Below are 8,970 nucleotides of genomic sequence, written 5' to 3' on the forward strand. Positions count from 1 at the left end.
TGTGTCAGCCGACAGTCGGGGGAAGGTCCGTGGCTTTTCCTCCCATAAACTTCTCCAGTTAGCAGCTCAGGCCTTTGCTGCATCAGCTCCCCAACCACGCAAGAAAAAGGCAGTAACACTTCCCCTATTTCACAGGGTTCAATGTGATGAAAAGCATGTACAAGATTATGAGGTACTCAGAYATTGTGATAAAAGGAGCTTTAAAATGTCTTTGGATAAATTTGTCCTGTTTTTCTTCAAATACAGCTACTTATACYGAGAAGTAGAAATTCATACCATGTGGGATTTAAACAAGGAACCAATTTTTAGATCACAGTTGTTGCAACAGAACTGTGAACTAAACCCAGCTGCCCTGAGAAGAGTTATTCCACGGCAAAGGAGATAAAAGTCAGGTCTGTTATTAAGAAGGTAATTGAAAAGACAACTCTCATCGGCTGATTTACAGGTTTTGAATATAACAACGCATCCAGGAAATACACATGTTCTGCAGTCCTTTAGGGCCAGTTCCAGCCTTTCACCGTCTTTGCCTAAAACTTTATGTGGTTAATCTGGAGCACCTTCGGCAAACCCAGCGGGGCCCTCGTTACACGGGGCCTCCGTCTAAAGTCACTGTCGCCCATTGTGCATTCACAGTATTGCACCTGCATATTTTATTTCATACACAAAAGGTCAAAAGCTTGCCAGCAGGCTGCCTCGCTTCTCACACACACAATGAACTGTGGAAAATAACTCCWAGGAGCTGTTTGCTGTAATTTCCTGCAATTTAAGACTATTTATTTTTAAAACTTTCGCTGCCAAGCCCSCATCTGACTGTCACACTCTTACTGAATTTTATCATCAGAACACAGTAATTTATTAGAAATTAAATCCAACTGGTTATTTGACTGTCTTGGTTGTCTCTCAGCCTTTTTAGCTGCTCTGAATCCTTTGGGCTCTGTATAATTAATGTTTCTTTAGGAGGTGCAGTGAGGGGATTGACTGTGCACAGCCCCACGTTAACCCTTTGCTGAGCCGTAAAACTCCCGTGAGGGCGACATTTGCAAAGGGCTCGCAGCAAGCAGTGCACAGGACTGTTTACACCTCTGCTGGCATTTCAAAATTACTCTTCTCATACATGCGGGCTGAGTATAGCTGCTATCTACCTACACGAATAGAAACTGGTTCGTGCCCGCAAATGTGAATTAACAGATGGGGTGGTGCATCCGCACATACTGCATTTTGGGAGAGACTGGAACTTCGATAAAGCGTCTGCAGCAGCAGAAGGGATTTGAGTGAGAGAACTGGAGTGATCAAGTGAAAGGCAGAGAGTACTGCATGGTGTTAGGAACACATATGGCTGTAATAGTGCAGTTTTTTCACTTACATACRTGCCAATGTAGGTTTCACAATAATAAAACTGTGCAAGGAACACATATCTGAGAACCCGGGGCAAGCTAACRTGCAGAGTATTTGGGCTGGAAGACAAGGCGGCAGCTGAATAATAACCAGTCATTTTTACCTGAGAGAAGAGAGAGAGAGAGAGAAGAGAAGAATAAGGATGTCCAGCATCAAGAACACTGATTTTCTCCTCCTAATTTGACCCAAAACACTGAAGCCTAATGGCAGCCAGCAGGCCACAAAGCGGTGCTGCAGCTGCGGGGCGAAGGAAGGGAGGGTCAGTCTCAGCAGTCTGCCAGCACGTTCATACCTCCCACACAACCACCAAACATCCCTCGCAACCAAAGAGTTTTGCCCRGTCTCATCCACATCTGCCATCTCTAAACAGCTGCCAGAGGAAGCTAAAATTGAGCTTTGGTAAGTTTTCACTTGCAATCAGGAGCACACAGAAAAGCACGAGACCCTCTTYGAAAAGCCAGGAGGAGGTTGCTGCCACCCTCCAGAAATGCTCCTTTGCCTCTAGCACAGGCAAACGTTCAAGCCAGCTTCTGCGGACTCCCGAACAAGTTTGAAGGCATGACATAACGAACAAGGACCTGCAACTACAACAGTTCAAACACTTTCTTATTTTTCAACTTGTACTGCAGCCTCATTCCTCTCCATTTTCCTACAACCAAACAAGAATAAATACAAAAATATTTATGAGTAAGCATTGAATTTTATTCCTACATGGGAAGATCAAATCTCTGCTCTTTAGGTCAATATTATCTTAGGGTGAATAAAGTCAAAAGACAGGTATTCAGCACGAAGTAAAAACCATGTCACAACAAAATCAGCCCAAGGAACAAACACATTTTCCCCTACATGTTTTTACATTAGTGAGTTTTGCACAGTTAAAGGGCTCAATGTGACACCAAAGCATCCCAATAATCTACTGTAAAACAAAATCATAGCAAAATTGCTACATTTGATATTCACTTATTAAAAATTAGTACTGTGATTGGAGTTCTGAAGGATCTGTCCCACAAAAGCTTTGTCCTTCTCTGGGTGAACTATTTCAGGCAGTATCCTTGACTGAACTTCTAGCATTCTAGCTAATTAAACTATGTTTGTCTTCTACCCTAAGCACTCCTAGCAAAAATAGCTGGCAGACCTCCTGTGCGACAGTTGTCTCAAGAAGACAGTTCTGATTTTTGCAATTCTTCTATACTGTATTTCAAGAAGATTTTTTTCCAAATCTCTCTTCACATAGTTTTTATGATATGCTTGCTGTAAGTCTGTTAGTGTTTCACACTCACAAGCGCTTTTGGGGAGACTTTCAAGAGTATATTTGAATTACAGTCACTAAATGCATTTTGATTAAATACCAAGATAAACTGAGGGCATGAAATACTATTGTGCATATTACTGAATGCATCACAAAGACATAAACCAAAACACCGTAATATCAGCCTCTATTCTATTATTGGGCATAAAAAATGTAACATAATATTCTGATTTACACATTCATTCTTTCTAAAGATTTTCTAACAGAGTAAGGAGGAAGTAATTGGATTTAAGAGATTTTATGCATATTCTAATGTACTGAGTGAGTCTGAAAACACTACAGACAATTTGTACTAATCCAGAAGAAAATGTTGGCGGCAATTTTTCTTAGGCCTATGATACAATCTACTTCCTTTCATAATAGTAAAGAGAGGATTAAATTAAAGTTTGCACGATCATTACATGATGTGAACCACTACATCTGTGATCCTATGGCCTTTACCAGCATGAGAAGTCTCATACCAATTTAACTGAACAAAAAGAAAACCTGCCTGGAGAAACTGTAATATGAGAGCACAGWTTTATTATTATAATTCCTACATTGGCATGTATGTCAGTGAATGATATTTGTCTTTCCTATCACATTTTCTTGGAATTTGAGGAGRAAAAAAAACTATGAAGAGGAAAATAACAGCACATTAAAAAAAAAAATCCCTAAGCAGTTTCCAGAAAATGCAGTTCTCCCCCAGCCTTTGTGTAACTGTCGGTAGGACAGGAGCGTGCCTCGACATGCAAGCAGTCCCCCGAGGGCATCAGAGAGGAACAGGTCTTTGTTTAAAGCAGTGCAGGTTACTCTCGCACTTCTTTATTCTGGCAGCTTCTGGTAACCATAGAAAACTGATACATGAAACACATAAGATTGTCCGTTTCTCCAGAGGCCGAAGTCTCTTAATAAACAAGATCATACTTAATTCTGGGTACTCACTTACCTTCCTTGCTATTGGTAAGCTAATCAAGATTCTTCATCTTTGTTAGAATAGGGACACTATATCTTCTTTTGAAAACAAACGTTTTGTTTCTTATCCTTTGGGCCTCCACTTCNAAAGAGAGAAGAAAAAAATTCCCATACGGTCAAAGAAACAGTCTGTTAAAATAGGAAGCATTCTGGGGTATAAATATCACTTAAACATAAACTGTTGTCTGAGGTAAAAAACACAACAGGGTTTTTATATTTTAGTTAGCTCATGCCATTTTAAATGCTTCTTAGTGAACACAGTCTCTGTTTAAGGTTCTTCATTCTTCATATAATTCAACACTAAATGTGAAAAACTAGACTGGCAAGTAATGGTGTTACTTATTTCATTAGTTTCACTCAGAAATGCACCACAACACTTGTGGATTTTGGTCCTACTCAGTGAGAAGCATGAGACTGACTGTTTTGTAACACTATGAACTAGTATAAAATGATGGCATATTTTTATATCTCTTGTAAGGCATGAATACAAGCTTGGACCAGACAGTTGGTAAAAAGATTGCAYTGCAAGGAACAAAACCTGTCAATGATTAATACTATATACAATTTCTTTCTTAGTGTGTAATGACAAAAAAAMATGGTCATACTGAAAAGAAAAAATGTTCCTAACAGTATGACAGTATGGGAAATGTACATTAATATATATAAATGTACCAGTCAGGTGCTGATTCCCAGGCTGGATGCATATTCTCTAGTCTCAGAAAGTGTGGGCTGGAACAGAACAAATTTCACCATTTCCTTGCTAATGATCCYCACATCATGCGGCACAAGGACCTACGTAAGTTACTTCTTTATTAAGCAAGAGGGCATAAGTATTCAGGCAACATAGATTTTATCAAGTTAGAGAGAGTGTTATTTATAAAATAAAACTTTCTAGTTTCTAAATATAGCATCTGGTCACAAATCTGATTCTTTCATAGTATCTAGTGGGACTTTTACTAGTTTCATAAACAATCACACAACAATCTAAATTCTGAAAAATAAAAACTGATCTTGGGTCAATGACTTCAGTGGAAGTTGCATCAAACAGGAATGCCTATATCAATAAACAGCGACTGCTCTCAAAATCAGGCATGCTTTCACATCGAACAGTCACAAACAAGCTGGCGTGTATGAGATTTTGTTCACCTGGAAACACTGTCTTGGGTACCAAACCACCAACCATCCCTGCCACAGCCATTCGCTAGAACCGTGTGCTGCTAGTACCAGCACTGGGGGTTGCTTCTTGAAGCAACGTCAGATGTAGCCATTGACACTTCTGAAAGTCACGTCTTAAACTCTAATGGATTTTTAGACACACAAATACCTTTAAAACTATTTGTGTATTTTCTAGAAAATACAAATCAGTTCATTCTCTTCTCATTYACAAGTTTAAGAAGCTAGGGCCACAATATCTAAAATTGCTAACTTGCTGTTGAGATCAGCATCTTTAATGTCCAGGCAAGTGCCTCAATGTGTATATAAGGCTAATTTTTAAATTCTAGCTCATAATAACTAAGCATGTATTTAAAAGCAGATGTTGACAGAGTAAGAAATTTTATGTGCTTACACTGACTCTCATTCCTCAATATCAATTCTCACACTAATGCTCCAGTATTGCTGATTTCTGTGTCTTATGAAGAGATAGATTAAACAGCTATTTTTGTGGCTGTAACACTGTTTGCATCCTGTTTGCATCCAACTACTCACTCTCCAGTGGAAAAGATGTTTGTGTTTAATTGCAGAGCAGTCAGTGGAGAAATTCAAGAAAAATGAACCAAATCCTGCAAGAAAAAGATGCACCTTCAGATTAAGTATTGTGAATGATGTATATTGGCTCATTCATGCTGCTAGYATTTGATGTGAAATAACAGCACCTAATGTATTTAGCAGAGGATTTAACACTAAATGATATTTTTAYGTTTAAATCACAATTACTTGGCTATTTCAGAATGGGAGTGTTTCCTATCCACCTGCCAACAGAGGAAAACATRGCTGACCTAAGAAGTTAAAAGAAAAGTTACTCCCTTTATATCTAATGAAGGAACCTCTCTGCTTTAAGGCACAGGATGGAGTTCATTGTCAAGTATATATTTACAAACAGAATTACTGCCTAGTGCTTTGTGATAGGAGCTGCATCCTCAGGGTGCAATTACAGCAATTATCTGGATGGATCTTCTCATCAGTAACCTTTGACTCATCTCCTACAAACTGTCAGTCTTCATCATCAGATGGGGAAAGCAGTGTATTGTTTCTATTCAATCATCTGCTTCTGAGAAAGAGAAAACTCCACTATTAGGACAGCCTGCCTGCCCATACATATGACCTCCTGTAGTTAGCTTGCATCTGCCAGACAGAGTGGCCAGCCACAGAACAAACAGCAGTTCACTGCTACACTGTTCTGTAGTGATGAAGCTGGCAGGCACCCTTACAAACTCCTGCATTTCTCTTAGGAATTTCAAGACAAGCAGAAAAATCCTTTTGGTATGCAAAGTACAGAAGAATTGCCTGAAAAGCTGCTGAATACCTTAGTCTGCAATGGTACTATGAGTTATGCATCACTTCTGGAAGTTAAACCCAACAGGAAGCCCCAACTGTCTCAACTCACATTTAYATGGAATGAATTCACTCAATTAAATGGATTTACTCTAAACTTGCACACATGTAAAGATGGAGCACAGTCTCATATTAACACTATTATTAAAGTTATTATCAAATGACTGTTATTAAAGTAAGACGCTTAGCAATACCTTATAAAAGTTTTGTTGGAGGAAATGGCCTGCAGGATATAGCCCATTTTAAATCATGCAGTATTAATCCACAGTAATGCTAAATGAAAAGGAGATTAAAAACAGTTCAAAGAGCAGAACACTGAAAATATAATATCGAAATAACTGCTGTAAACATTTTCTTAACTTTGTCAGTGAAACAGTGAAACCGATGAATTATTACAACAGAAGAGAAAACACTTCTGCCTTAAATGGAGCACAGTTTAGTTCTCTAAGCACACAATTCCTCCAGATAAAGGATGGCAGTCAGAAGGCTTAACTATAATCACCATTAACTACTATCTACCATTTGATTAGTCAGTAATAAAAGCAAGGCTCTTTCTTATCAAAACAAACAGCAACACCACTCTTCCTCTGCATTCTTCCCATTAGCTGCAAATCTTGCTATGTGAACAGGGCAGGGATAAAACTAATAATAGACTGAATCTGGAAAAACACAAAGTTAAAAATAGACAAAATAATTTACAGAGGTAACTCAAACAGTCAACCACAAAGAAAGAAACTAAATTCYTCATTGTCAAGTGCCAATTCAAAATGAAAACAGATTGAACCAAAACTGTCAGAAAATACTTTACCATCTTGCAACGATCACACACCCATAACACTAGACAGAGTCCAACTGTTTCAATGACTAACTTCAAACAATAGTTGAACTGTTTAAAAATGCAACAACAAGGAATGATTTTTGCCTGAAGGCATACTGCATTAAYGTAAATTGCTTGCAAATGAACATTCGGTTTCTCAAACAAAACAAAAAAAAATAGATATTAAACTGCAAGAGGAAGTCACTGGTGGAGCCATATAGCRCAACATTCAGCCATCCATCAGAGAACCTACCATTAACTACATGGAGGTAGCTCACACTCAGTGTRAACAACAGGAGATCGAGTCTCCCCTCGTGTCTAAGAAGATTACTCATTTTACTCTTCCCTTAGAAGGTCTTAAGATTATTGAGTCTACATCTCATTTATGAACTTTCCCAGCTACCAGGAAATTGAATTCTCTCTGTATTTCCTCTTTATGAGATACTATGCCACACCACTCTCAACTGTAGCCATTAGTCATGCTGCTATACTGCCTTTATATCATCCCAACCTTTAAGAAGTTAAAAATGTTATTTCAGTTTTAATATTCTGAGTTTAATGGCTCTGAAAGTGATTAACAGTACTGGCTTAATGTCRTTAGGTTCTTGCACGCTTGCCCACCATCTTCTGCTAGTGTAACTTAACCATTACATGCTGCAACACCCCTGAAAGGTTTCTATTTCTAGTTCACTGAGATTATTAGACTAGCAATAAGCAGCAGCATACTATATCATGGGCAAGCTTCATTGCTGCTGAAGGTAAAAGAATTAAATCAGAGATTAATTAGCCTTTTTGTATCAGCTTCCTCTTCTGCACAACAGGGATACCATCACTGCCGTTGTGAGAGTTTGTTCATGACAAACAAAAATTTAAATTCCCTTTTGTTAACCTTCTGTCACATCAATAGCAGTAGATGTCCAGAATTTCTTCACTGAAACACAGGTGAACAATATTATCTAGTGAAAAGAACCTTGAATGAAAGGAATCCGGGTCCCATTTCCAGACATTAGTCTTTTGGGTGACAGTGGGGGAGTCACTAATGCCCTGTGCCTCAACCCTTTCTGTAAATCACAGAAAGATCTACTAATGAAATGCCTTTCAGTAGCTAGCTGTTAATACTTAAATGAAATAGAAAATTCAAAAGACAAMAAAACAAAAAAAGCAAAAATAGGAACCAAAATATTGCCAGACGTTCTTTCATCAAGGATAATTAGCCCACACTGAAATCAGTTTTCCACAATTAGTTGGCAAAGGTATCTAAGCTAGCAGTTCAGYAGGGCTATGTGTCTTGTTAAACTACCTCAGTACCACAACTCGGAGTCAAATCACTGCCTTATACTCTAGCTCTAGAGTGAAGGGTGTCAAGTGACCCTCCAGCAGACTTCCCTAACTGATTTTTGAGAGATGGGGGAGTCCGGGTTATAGCAACTGAAGGAGAAACCCACTTTATATTTGGGAAAGAAAAGGAGGTCCATTTTACCAGCTTCAAGGAAGTTCTGGGCTGTAGCAGCGGAGTGCCTTTGCTATTACTAGTACTGGTGGCATGACCTGCTACAGGCAATGTGAGCGAATCATACAGTTTGCCACGAGGTTTACTTCAGTTGCTAGTGCTCAGATCCCCTGACTAACATTTGACCCTGCTCCTTTTACAAAACAAGACAAACGTGCACAAGGAATAAGAGTGCAAAGGGCGCAAGATAAATTGCATTTATATTTCCCTCCTATTTGCAGCATAGTTGCTAGAAAGTAACCTTAACAGAATTCATTCTAACCGAAGTATTCACAGCAAAGATGTCCAATAGATGTTCTGACAGCCAGTAAAAGTGTTTGGCTAATCCAGACTCAGTAATCAGCAAAAAGATTGGAAAGACAGGAAAAAAAGAGGAGGATTATTTTAGATATGAAGGGAACAGCAGGAATCTCATATGATCTTGCAAGAAAA

Source organism: Rhea americana, unplaced genomic scaffold (assembly GCF_003343005.1).
Source record: "Rhea americana isolate MKP2758 unplaced genomic scaffold, rheAme1 scaffold_4, whole genome shotgun sequence".
Taxonomy (NCBI): domain Eukaryota; kingdom Metazoa; phylum Chordata; class Aves; order Rheiformes; family Rheidae; genus Rhea; species Rhea americana.